Genomic DNA, 13,338 nt, shown 5'->3' on the forward strand with positions numbered 1-13,338 from the left:
ACGTCTACGGCCGTATTTGCCCCCTTAAGCGGAATAAATTATTTATTTGTTCACTTACTTTGAGTTCGACGTCGTAAACGTGCTTTATTTGTCGTGACAAGAACTTTGCTGCGATGTCCGTCCTGTTTACTCTTTTGACACGAAACACATGGTTGTTGTCGTAAAGTTGACGTCCTTTCTCGAGTGTCGGTGGTCGAAAATGGGCCTCAATGTTTTCAATTGCCTTAAAAACCACACTTTAGAACGCCCGACTTATTTCAAATGAGCGCCGCAGAAGCATGCCTTCGTAGAAGTGGCCGCCTCGGTGTTTCGCGGAAATCACACGGCTAGAGTGTACTAGAATATGGTCGAGTGGGACGAGCGGCTGGGGCGGCGCATGCTTTGCAGTGAGGCGCCCGACGTGGAAAAATACTGTGGCGGCGCTGCGATCGAACTGGATTGGGCCGCATCAAGGTTGCGCCGTTGGAAACTGCTGGCGGTACAGCTCGGCAGGGTCATTCGTGCTACTTCGCGCGCTGGTATTTGCGTTCATATCGCTCAAATGGTGTTCATAATTGCATATGACATGTATTTATGCCTTAAGAATAAATTCTTTCTTTCTCTTTTTTTATTTCATTTTATTTTTTAATGCCGCTCGGTAATTGCGCGTGCATTCTGCCGCAGTGTCGGCTTTCATTCTATATACTATGTTATTGTACGGTTCCCTTTGCAGAACAAATATTTTTCGCGTTCTTCGAGCAGCATGTATCTCGTACGTATTGTTGCGCATATAGTTTTCCATCAGTAGGTCTTGAGAAAAGCAGACGAAGTAACATATGTAACGTTCTTGTTTGCCGCTTAATTCAAACAAGTAAAGCATATCTGCCCCATCCGGCGCCTGTACTCAGATTTACGGGAAGCATTGTTATAGATAAAAAGAAAGAGTAAACTGCAGCGCAACATTTCATTCAAGTTCCCGCCTTCCTCGCGTAACAGAATGCGGAGTAATGGGTAAGGGGTCATTTATTGCAGTCGGACCGCGACCGAGCGCCGAAAATGGTTTTAGTTAGTCATTCTATATGCTAATATTTGGCCGTAAGCCGTACGTGAATTTTTTTTCCAGTCGATACTTCAAAAAAGAAAAAAAGAAGAAGAGAAAGAAAGCCCGCGCGATAGCCTAATTAGTGGCTATAAAGTGGATACGGCGTTGCGCTGCTAAACTGGAGCTGGCGGGTTCAAACCAGGTCGCGGAATTCGATGGGAACGAAATGGAAAAAGACTCGTGCACTTCTATTTAGGTGCACGTTAAAGAACCCAGGTGGTGAAAACTAAACCGGGTGCCTTATAATGACATCGTAGTTTTGCCACGTAAAACCAAAGAATTTCTTTAAATTAAAAAAAAAAGAGAAAAAAGTAAGTGGCTGCGTTCTTCGGCTTTTTTCTAGGGGTAAAATAAATAATTCTCCAGGCTGATTTCAGAGAAAAACGCTTATCGCGCTTATCCTATATTTCATACATAAATGTAATGCCGTTCCCAAATGTATGACGTACCGCTCAAGTCAGCAGCTTGTACATTATAAACGGCTGCTTTCAGTTATTCGGTGCACTATCATAACGATCATAATGAAACAATTAAAGGAACGGCATGCCTCACATACACGTAGAGATGTGCAGATCTGTTGCGTTCGTTGAAGATAAGTGTGGTACCACATGAGGCACCCAGTTTTAATGGGTTGCAAACATGATGAGACTGTCAAAAAAAAAGTTTTCCTTGTCTGAATCAAGTGAGCAGATTTACAGGCTGCCCCAAAACGGGGCGTTTATATTGAATGACAGCTAGAAACTTGTTAAGCAGGACTTAACAAGCAGGAATTAACACCCATGCGTTAATTCTCTCAGAAACTGCGCCTCTTCGCAACAACCACAACTCTCCGGCAGCACTATCATCCGGAATAACAGTCCTCACTTCCATCGGTCCCTCACCTTTGAGACTTCAACAGTGCTGTTATGCGTTGCATTCGAACGGAAACGACTATTCGGCGTCGTACAGTATATCAACAACACTTGCGCGCGCGCACACACACACACACACACACACACACACACACACACACACACACACACACACACACACACACACACACACACACACACACACACACACACACACACACACACACACACACACACACACAACACACACACACACATATATATATATATATATATATATATATATATATATATATATATACGATGTTTTTGCCTGCTATGGATATTATTTCTGCGAATGAGAGTTTTATGTGCAGTATTCCCTAATAAGTGTGTTACAGCAAACACGTGCGCTTATTCCGGTCGGGAGTTCTCGCTTTTTCAATTCGTGCATTTAGACTATTTGTTATTTTTTCCTTACATATATATCGTGAACATACATGTCTATGTACCCTTTGATTTAATTACCTAGAAATACATTGGTCATTCTTCGCGCCACGCAGTTATTAAACCTCGTTTATTTCACTCTAATGCTGTTTTCTTCGATAATTTTCCCTGATAAACATCCACCAACAAGAAGCGTGCGTAAAATGACACGATATCAATAATAAAATTACGTAGCTTCATGTTGCAGAGATACCAGTTACTTTTAGAAGACAGTGGTAAAAACAGCAGTTCACCTGGCTAAAACTACATTTGGTACCGGCCGTCAAGAGTCATGGGCTCACCAAAGCAACTAAACATAAAAAATGTACTGCACAGACGTTCTGCGAGAAAAACTGGGCGTCCGCCAGCGTCCACGTAGCGAACGCACGCTCGCTAGCAGACGACGCGCTTGACAACGACAGCAAAACTGAGACGACGCGTAGTATAATTCATGCCTCAAATATATATGTTTGGCAAGATGGTGTAGACATAAATTTGCAGTTGAAATAAAGCACTATTTTAAGAGCGTACTATGCGTAATAGGCCTCGGCGCACGCAGCGAAAGTACGTTGAATATGCCGCGGAGCGCGTTTCCGCCCCAATCCAGTTCGCTCGCAGCGCCCTCGCATAATTTTTCCACACGCGGCGCCTCAGCGGGAGAGCGCCGTTCGGCCCACTCGACCATTGTCTAGTACACTCTAACACGGCGGCGCTGATGGCTGAGCCGATCGCTGCGCCGCCTGACCATTGAAGGGAGCCTATAGACCACTTATTAGAGATGGGCAAAACGGCTCACTTCAGTGAGCGGCTCGGAACGGCTCAGCTCACTGAAATGAACCGGCTCACTTGAACGACTTACCGGTTCACTTAAACGTGTAACCAGCTGTGTTATGCATATTCTATAGTTATCTGGCTTTGAAAAAAAAAACAATGTATGCATAATTTAATAACCGTGTTATTGATATTTTTGCTATGTTTAGAGATTATTTTAACATATATTAAAAGCGTGAATTTTTAGTTGTAATGAAACTTTCTTTTCTGATATTGGGGATAAAATGGTTATGATACTGTTACAGGCAGAATGCGAGGTACTTTTTTCAGAAAAAAAATATGTAACTTCATCGTCATTACAGAAGCTTGTCTGTTTTTGTGCTACATTAAAGTCAACTTATGTCAAAATAAAAACACAACATGATTGTACATTATATTTCAACTTTATTCATTTATTCACATACGTACGTTCACTATAATATGAACAAGCTGTAACGCCATGCAAAATGAATGTAGAAATCATGTCTTGAAGTAATATACAAAAATCACACGAAAGATCCACAGAACTGCCGCACGTACCTTTCGTTTTTTTCTCTTGAGTGCACGCGCGATACTGGCGATCGTGCATCGTGCATCGTGCTCATACGCCATCATACACCAAGACAAAAAAAAAAAGAATAAAGTTCAATTACAACTCAACAGATCATTGACCTCGTTTTAATGACGTGCTAATGATACACGCTCAGAAAATGCACTGAAGTGGATGTCATAGGCGACATTTTCATGACTACACTAATTAGCACAAATGAACACCAGGACGTAAACTGTACGTTCACCTGCTGTCTTTAAAGACACGGAAGACCATCTTCGAAGTGTTATTGAAGCAGCGCACGATGTGCGATCGGTGAGAGTCGTGAGACATCGTTCGAACAGCAGCAGGCAGCGAACGGTACCATCCTTTGCCAATTAAGACTTCTTTACTTCTCCCCTCGGTGGCATCGGGTTCCGCACCATAGGACGCACAAAAAAAAAAAAAAAAAAAAAAAAAACCAAAGGGACTGCTGCGCACACCACTGCGAGCGAGTACCAGTAGCGCGAGTCTGCCCACACCGGCCACCATTTGTCGGTCAGAAATCGAAATCTCGAAACCCAGCAGAACCCCCAGCTCTGACGGAACGGTTCGGCACGGCTCATTCAAGGAGAGCGAACCGGCTTCCCCACTCCGAAAGAAACGCCGCTCACTTACTGAACCACGGCTCAATCGCTCTTCAAAAGAGCGGCTCAAAAGATCCGGCTCGTTCCTGAGCGTTTTCTAGGAACGGTTCCTCGATCACGCTCAATGAACGAGAGAGAGAGCCCAGCCGGCTTCCTCTCTCCGAAAGAACCCCCGCTCACTTACTAAACCACAACTCCCTCGCTCTTCAAACAGGAGCGCTCAGGAGCGAGCCGGATTTCTTGAAGAGCGAGGGAGCCGTGGCTAAAAGAGCGGCTCGCTCCAGTGCGCTCCTGTTTGAAGAGCGAGGGAGCTGTGGTTTAGTAAGTGAGCGGCGGTTCTTTCGGAGAGAGGAAGCCGGCTGGGCTCTCTCTCTCGTTCATTGAGCGTGAGGAACCGTTCCTAGAAAACGCTCAGGAACGAGCCGGATCTTTTGAACCGCTCTTTTGAAGAGCGATTGAGCCGTGGTTCAGTAAGTGAGCGGCGGTTCTTTCGTTCTTCAGCCGAAGGCGAGGGGGTGAAGGCGACTCTTGCGAGGAAGGGTGGGAGGGCAGTTGCTTTCTCGTACTGCTAATAGATGGCGCGGAAGTCGCACGCAGCAGAAGACACGGCTCTGACGGAACGCATCGGCACGGCTCTCTGAACACGAGAGAACCGGCTCCCTTTCTCCAAAAGAACCACCGCTCATTTTTACTGAACCGCCGCTCACTCGCTCTTTAAAAAGAGCCGCTCACAAGATCCTGCTCGCTCCTGAGCGACCTCTACCACTTATAACGTGACCGCTTATAGTGCAGGACGGGATATAGTGCGGTCTTTTCAGACTCCCGTTAATTTTCCCATAGCACTCCATGTATACACGTATCGCTTACAGTGCAGTTGCAGGAAACGAAATACCGGTTACAGTGCGGCTGCGTGGGAGTACGGAAGTCAGCGGAGACGACGAACGCTCCCCTCAAACGGGCGCCCCAAGGAGTGCTCGAGGAAGAAAGAGAGACGAAGTAGAGGAGAAGGGCACGTGGTGCGAACGAACAGCCAGTGAGGCTGAAACCAGAATCTTGAGTGCGAGTCGTGAAATATCACGGCGCGCATAGCGAGCGAGCGCCGCGAAACTGCCGCCGGCCAACGCTCGCTTCACGATAACGGCAGCTTCAGGGAGCGGGCGGCGCCGGCACATCACGGCGAAGGGCGCACGCGGAGACCGTGGAATGTGAGGGAGGAGGGTGGCAGGGAAGCGGATTTCGCCTCGGCATCTCCGCCGCTTCGGTGACTCCCCTCGCCCTCCCTCGTAGCTCCCTCACTTTCGACTGTCACCGTGCGCGCCCGCCGCCGTGAAGGCGCCGCCGCTCCAGCCGGCCCGGCGCCAGCTCCCCCGAAGTTTCGTTTTCTGCCGTTATCGGGAAGCGGGCGTTTGCCGGCGTGGGCAGTTTCGTTGGCCGGCCTGGGACAGCGCCGATGCTCCCCTCTGCGCCGTAGCCGCAGCATGCAAGGTCAACACGTGACTAGAAAGTAGAGGAAGCATAAAGGAGAAAGAAGGGTTCACTGCCACTTTCTACACGTGGCTAGGTAGCGTGGCTGAGACGTCGGCACGTACACGTATGTTCCGGTGCAACGCAGAATCGGCGACCTTGCCATTTGAGAGAGGGTGAAATGTCCGCCGCGTTCTTTTTCTTTTTCTTTGTTTCGTTCGCGCGCGACATTGAGGGGTCTCTCCTAAGCTTTTACTCTATGGCGGTGCCGGAGCAATGCCGGTCGGAGGCGCCGCCGCGTGATTTGGTTCGAATTAACAAGATTCGACTGTAAATTGAATGCAAACGTTCTAGCCGCATTCCTCGACTGTCGCATACGCGTGGCGGCTCGGTGCACATGTTTGGCATATGTGCGGGCCTTGAAAATTGTTGCTTTGGTTATAGTGCGGTACCGCTTATAGTGCGGATATTCGCGACTCTGGCGACTTACGTTATAAGCGGTCTACACTGTATTTTATTGCGATAATGGACACTCCAGGCGTATTTATGCCATGGCTGTCGCCGTGCTCTAGGTTCCGTATTCGCTTACTAAATAAATTAACAAGCACGGTGTCACGTGCGCACAAGCAAACATGAACACATCTCGTTCGTTGATTGCGGAAATGAACTGTCAAAACGCTCGAGTGACGAAGCGCGGTGAGCGAATTGACCTTCGTGTTATCATGCCTCTCACTTCAACGCGACCTACAAGCGGCGAAAACACGGTGCGCAGCGGACTTTCCCCGATGCAGATTGCTTTCCACATTGGTGCCAAGGCGATCGTATCGTCGAAGTGGATCCTCGCAGATTATGTCCTGCTTCTGTCCACTGAAACCGTTCCGCATTGCTTTGCTGGCGAAAATCCCCTTCTGTTTGCGCCATTCCCGAACGCAACTTTCGGATTCTCCGAACGCCCGTGATGCGACCCGATTTCCGTCCGTCTCCGCACACATGATCACTTTCTTTTTAAATGCGGCATCATGATGAACTCGGTACTTAGTTACGGTAGCTAGGCTTGAGAGAGTAGCTAGGCTCGACCTGCGTGCGAGGCGGCCATCTTAAAATGCTGACGGCTATATGGTAACGCAGATTTAGGGTCGTACTCGATTCTAACGCGCACGCAATTTTTGGACCTGTTTTATTGGAAAAAAAGTGCGCGTTAGATTCGAGTAAATTTGTGGCTTAAGGGGGGCGTTTGCCGTCTAGGTTGACTGCCAAACTTCCAGGCAGCCGCACTGTAACCGGTATTTCGTGTCCCGCAACTGCACTATAAGCGATACGCATATACATAGAGTGCTATGGGAAATGGGAGTCTGAAAATACCGTATTATATCTGGTCCTGCACTATAAGCGGTTACGTTAAAAGTGGTCTATACTGTAGTGAAATCATGTTAATTATTGGTGTAACATCACTGCACTCACTCTCTCAAACCCGCCATGGTTGCTCAGAGGCTATGGTGTTGGGCTGCTGAGCACGAGGTCGCGGGATCGAATCCCAGCCACGGCGGCCGCATTTCGATGGGGGCGAAATGTGAAAACACCCGTGTACTTAGATTTAGGTGCACGTTAAAGAACCCCAGGTTGTCCAAATTTCCGGAGTCCCCCACTACGGTGTGCCTCATAATCAGATCGTGGTTTTAGCATGTAACACCCCATAATTTAAATTAAATAATTTAATTCACTCTCTTAAGTCGAACGTTTACTGTAGCTTACAGCTTCTGTCAGTGCAGGTGCTTCTTTACATGAAACAACCTTTGATTTATCAAATAAAGTTGCCATTTCATAGTTTTACAAGTATTCCTCTGGTCCTTTAGTCTTTTCTGAACCTGGAAGATCTGACTGAATGCATGTATATCAGAGTTTGTCCTCTATCAGATTTAAGGGTACATGACGCTTCGAGATAGTCGACGCACTTCAAAAAACACAGGATACTACATGTGGTTCATTGAAAGCGAACACTGCGAATTCAACTATTTTTATGAAACACCTTGCTCTTGCTACTCACAAGGCTAGAACAACTGCAAAGTGATTGAGTCGTCCACTTGTGAAGCATTTTCTGGCACATGCTGTACGGTGTTAAGGCCTGTACAAACAGTTGCAGAAACGACCTCGATTTCTAGTTATGCATGATGCACGACTATAAATGGTTTTAGGTGCAATACATCAACCACGGACAACAGAATAAAAGACACGGACTGGCACACTGTTGTCTGTGTCTTATTTGTGTTCTGTTGTGCGTGTCTGTTATTCTGTTGTCCGTGCCTTATTTTTTGTCCCTAAAATTATTTCTAGCCATGTACCAACTAGCCCAACAGCAGATGTTACTAAGCATGATGCATGACCGTCTCTCCATAATTTTAAATGCGAAGCATTCCTTGGCGAACATTTGCCGCTTTAGCAGTATCTATCTATCTAGCCGCCTACGTCTTGGTGCTCTCATGGTTGCTTCGTTAACTTGGTATTTGCTAAAATTGGCATACTATGACAAGAGTGTGTGACAAACATAAATGACAAACCCCACTCCGAATTATCGCGATCCGAATGCGTGGCGGACGCCTGACGACAAGCCAATTTGCTTTCGATGTGGACGTGTTGGGCACATCTCACGATATTGCCGAAGTCCTTGGCTCTCGTCTTCTCGACCCAGCTCATCCAGCTTCCGCTATCCTCGCCGAAGCCAGAACCAGGTACCAAGCCAACCTGACCAAGAAACATCTGCTGAGACCACTACTACCACCGCCCATTACAGCCTCTCGCCCTCCTCACGACGCCGACCTTCTCGGTCACCTCCACCACGCCGTTCCCCGTCCCCGTCTTACTTCCGGCGTTTTCCTTCGGGAAACTAATGGCTGCAGCTCCTGGAGGTGACGCTGCTATTCCGACCTGCTCTCCAATTCCTCTGTTGACGCTGCCTACCAATCATAACCTGATCGACGTTGAAGCGGATGGCCTACCTGTTACTGCTTTGATTGACATCGGCGCCCATATTTCTGTTATGAGTTCTCACCTCCGCCGGCAATTGAAGAAAGTAATGACCCCTGCCCCATCACGTATTGTCCGTGTGGCCGACGGTGGTACGTCTTCCGTAGCTGGCCTTTGTACCGCACGTGTCAGTGTTGCCGGCCGTCAAACTTCTGGTTTGTTCACCGTCCTCGTCTGCTGTTCCAATGACGTCATCCTCGGTCTTGACTTTTTGTACACCCACTCCGCCCTCATCGGTTGTTCTGCTGGTACTGTACAGCTTGACCTACCAAGTGTAATTGATCAACCCGGACCAATCAAGAGTCGGCTCTGTTTTGCTGAGCACGTCCGTATGCCGCCGCAAGCCGTGACTTGTGTTGCTGTGACGCCCTCTCCACCAGTACCCGACGGTGACTATGTGCTCGCTCCCATTACCGCCGTTCTGTTGACGCACAGTGTTGGTTTGCCTCACACTGTTATAACTATACGGGACAATATGGCTTATCTTCCTGTGATCAATTTCGGACTGTGTTCACAAGTGCTCCCACAAGGCATTTCACTCGCTATGCTGACGCCCTCCTACGATTACGTTATCTCGACCTTGTCTCCTCCTGATGCTGGTCGCTCGCACACCACCGATATCCCGTCTTCTTCGCCAGATCTGTCTCCTCCCGACCTGAAGAAAATGATTGCTCCAGACCTTTCGCCCCATCACGCTGACGATCTCCTTCGCCTCCTCTTCTCTTATAGGGACGTCTTTGACCTTTTCGACCGTCCTCTGGGTCAAACCTGCGCTGTCAAGCACCGCATAAACACTGGCGATGCCCATCCGATCCACCGAAGGCCACACCGCGTCTCTCCAGCTGACCACCGCATCATTCAAAAGGAGGTTGACAGGATGCTTGCCAAAGATATAATCGAGCCGTCCTGCAGCCCTTGGGCTTCTCCTGTGGTTCTTGTTAAAGAAAGTTGACAGTTGGCTATTTTGCGTGGACTACTGGCATCACAACAAGATCACCAAAAAAGACGTGTACCCGCTCCCACGCATAGACGACGCCCTGGATTGCCTTCACAGCGCGAAGTGACCATCTTCTTCAATCGACCATCGGTCAGGGTACTGGCAGATCGCCGTTGATGACATGGACGGTGAGAAGACCGCTTTTGTTACCCCTGACGTCCTTTATCAGTTTAAAGTCATGCCTTTCGGCTTATGCAACGCCCCGGCCACCTTCGAACGCACGATGGACACCCTCTTACACGCTTTTAAATGGTCCATTTGCCTGTGTTATCTAGATGACGTCATTGTATTTTCACCGAACTTTGAAACTCATCTCGACCGACTTTCTTCTATCCTTTCTGATTTTCGCAAAGCCGGCCTGCAACTTAATTCATCTAAGTGCCACTTCGGACGTCAGCAACTTATCATGCTCGGTTATCTCGTCGACTCAACCGGTGTTCGCCCTGACCCTGACAAAGTTCGAGCTGTGCATCAGTTCCCCGTTCCGACTTGCACAAAGGAAGTTCGTAGCTTTCTGGGACTGTGCTCCTACTTCCGTCGTTTTGTGAAGAATTTCGCGGAAATCGCACGCCCTCTCACAAACTTACTGAAGAAAGGCGTCTCGTTTCTTGGCGTGCTGCACAGGCTGCCGCCTTCTCTACCCTCATCACGTCGCTCACTACACCGCCTGTCCTGGCTCATTTCGACAGCTCTGCTCCAACAGAACTCCGCACCGATGCGAGCGGCTACGGAATTGGCGCTGTTTTAGTCCAGCATCAGAATGGGCACGCCCGTGTTGTCGCCTATGCCAGCCGTCTCCTTTCCTTAGCCGAACCGAACTACTCTATTACAGAACGGGAGTGTCTTGCTCTCGTTTGGGCGGTGGGCAAATTCCGCCCCTATTTACATGGCCAGCATTTCACCGTGACTACCGATCACCACGCACTTGGCTGGCTTTCGTCGCTTAAGGATCCCACTGGGCGTCTTTCGTCGCTGGGCACTCCGGCTCCAAGAATACACTTACTCTGTTTCTTATTAATCTGGCCGATTGCACCGGGATGCTGACTGTTTGTCCCGCAATCCCGTGGATCCGCCTGAAGCCTCAGATGACACGCCTGCATGTGTACTCTCGCTCTCCGCTTTAAGCCACATCCGTGATGAACAGCGCCGTGATACCATTTTAAGTGAGCTTATTCAGAAGCTGGATTCCGCAGCGTCCGATCCTTCCCTTCACCTCTTCGTGCTTAAAGCTGACACGTTATATCGCTACAACGTCCACCTGGACGGACGCGAACTGTTGCTCGTCGTTCCTACGCATCTGCGCTTGAGCGTTCTCGGCCAGATACATGACGCCCCGACCGCTGGGAGGTCACCTTGGAGTTTCCCGGACCTACGATCGCGTTCGGCGTCGCTTCTTTGGCCCAGCCTTTAACGCTCCGTTCGTCGCTACGTATACCTGCTTGTGAACCCTGCCTACGCCGTAAGAAACCACCTAAGCCTCCTGCTGGCCTCCTTTAGCCCCTTGACGTCTCATCTGACCCCTTCTTCCGAGTTGGCGTTGACCTCCTCGGTTCTTTCCTGACCTCTACTTCTGGAAACAAATGGATTGCCGTTGCTACGGACCACTCCACCCGCTACGCAATTACACGCGCTCTCCCTACCAGTTGTGCTACGGACGTTGCTGATTTCCTGCTACACGATGTCATCTTACATCACGGAGCCCCTTGTCAACTCCTCACTGACCGTGGCCGTTACTTTCTCTCCAGAGTTATCGATGACCTGCTCCGCTCCTGCGTGAGAAAGCACAAATTTACGACGGCTTACCACCCGCAAACTAACGGATTGACTGAGCGCTTCAACCGGACGCTTACTGATATGCTTTTAATGTATGTCTCATCTGACCATCAAGACTGGGATGTTGTGTTGCCCTTCGTTACATTCGCTTACAATTCCTCCCGTCATGATACTGCTGGTTTTTCACCCTTTTATCTTCTGTTTGGCCGCGACCCAACGTTACCTTTTGACACTATCATCCCCGATGCCGTCCATTTGCTAACTGAGTACGCTCGTGATGCCATTTCCCGAGCTGATGAGGCACGCCAAATTGCTCGCCATCGCCTTACTACATCGCAAGGCCACCAGAAGCACCGCTACGACTCCCGTCATCGCGACGTTATCTATACTCCGGGTGCCCTTGTGCTTCTATGGACACCGACTCGGCGTGTTGGACTCAGAAAAATTGCTTTCGCGGTACTCCGGACCCTACCGTGTCTTACGCCGTGCAACAGACGTCACGTATGAGATCGGCCTGCTCGAGTCTTCCTCGCCAACCGTTTCATCACCTACTGACTTTGTTCACGTATCCCGCCTTAAACCTTACCACTCGCCTGGATCATAGCAAGCACCGTGACGGTGCTTGAGCAGCCGGAGGTCATGTCACGGTATGATTCATCTAGAGGAGCATCGATGAAGAAGACGCTGATGATCTGGCACGCGCTCTCGGCCATATGGTTGAACGCTTGATCGCCTTGTAAATATACTGTAAATACGTTTTCCTGTTGTGTTTGCCTCCCCATAACAATATGAATATCATGACATGTGTCATGTAGGTCATGAAACAGCTGCCTATGTCTTGGTGTTCTCATGGTTGCTTCGTTAACTTGGCCGGTACCAAAATTGGCAAAGTATGACAACAGTGTATTACGAACATAAATGATAGGTCATGACATGCGTGTCATGTAGGTCGTAAAACATCCGCCTAAAATGACAATGACTCGGAGAAAAAGATTAACACTCAGAAACCACTGAAATGAGTTCTGACGTGGGTAGTAAGTGAAGGAAACACTAAAGGATGGTGGTAGCAATCATAGTCATGAGCATGACTCAGCAAAAATGACAATGACTCAGCGAAAAAAGATTAACACTCAGAAACCACTGAAATGGGTTCGGTCGTGGGTACTAAGTGAAGGCAACATTAAAAGATGATGGTAGAAGTCAAAGTCGTGAGTATGACTCAGCAAAAATGTCTATGAGTCAGTGAAACAAAGATTAATGCTAAAAAATCACTCAAATATGTTCTGATGTGGGTACTAAGTGAAGCAAACACTAAAGGTGGTGGTAGAAGTCATAATCATGAGCATGACTCAGCAAAAATGACAATGACTCAGAGAAAAAAGATTAACACTCATAAACCACTGAAATGGGTTCTGACGTGGGTACTAAGTGAAGGAAACACTAAAGGATAATGTTAGAAGTCATAGTCATGAGCATGACTCAGCAAAAATGACAATGACTGAGCGAAAAAAAGATTAACACTCATAAACCACTGAAATAAGTTCTGACTTTGGTACTAAGTGTAGGAAACACTAACAGGATGGTGGTAGAAGTCATAGTCATGAGCATGACTCAGCAAAAATGACAATGGCTCAGAGAAAAAAGATTAACACTCAGAAACCACTGAAATGGGTTCTCACGTGGGTAGTAAGTGAAGGAAA

This window comes from Dermacentor silvarum, chromosome 8, assembly GCF_013339745.2.
Source record: "Dermacentor silvarum isolate Dsil-2018 chromosome 8, BIME_Dsil_1.4, whole genome shotgun sequence".
NCBI lineage: Eukaryota > Metazoa > Arthropoda > Arachnida > Ixodida > Ixodidae > Dermacentor > Dermacentor silvarum.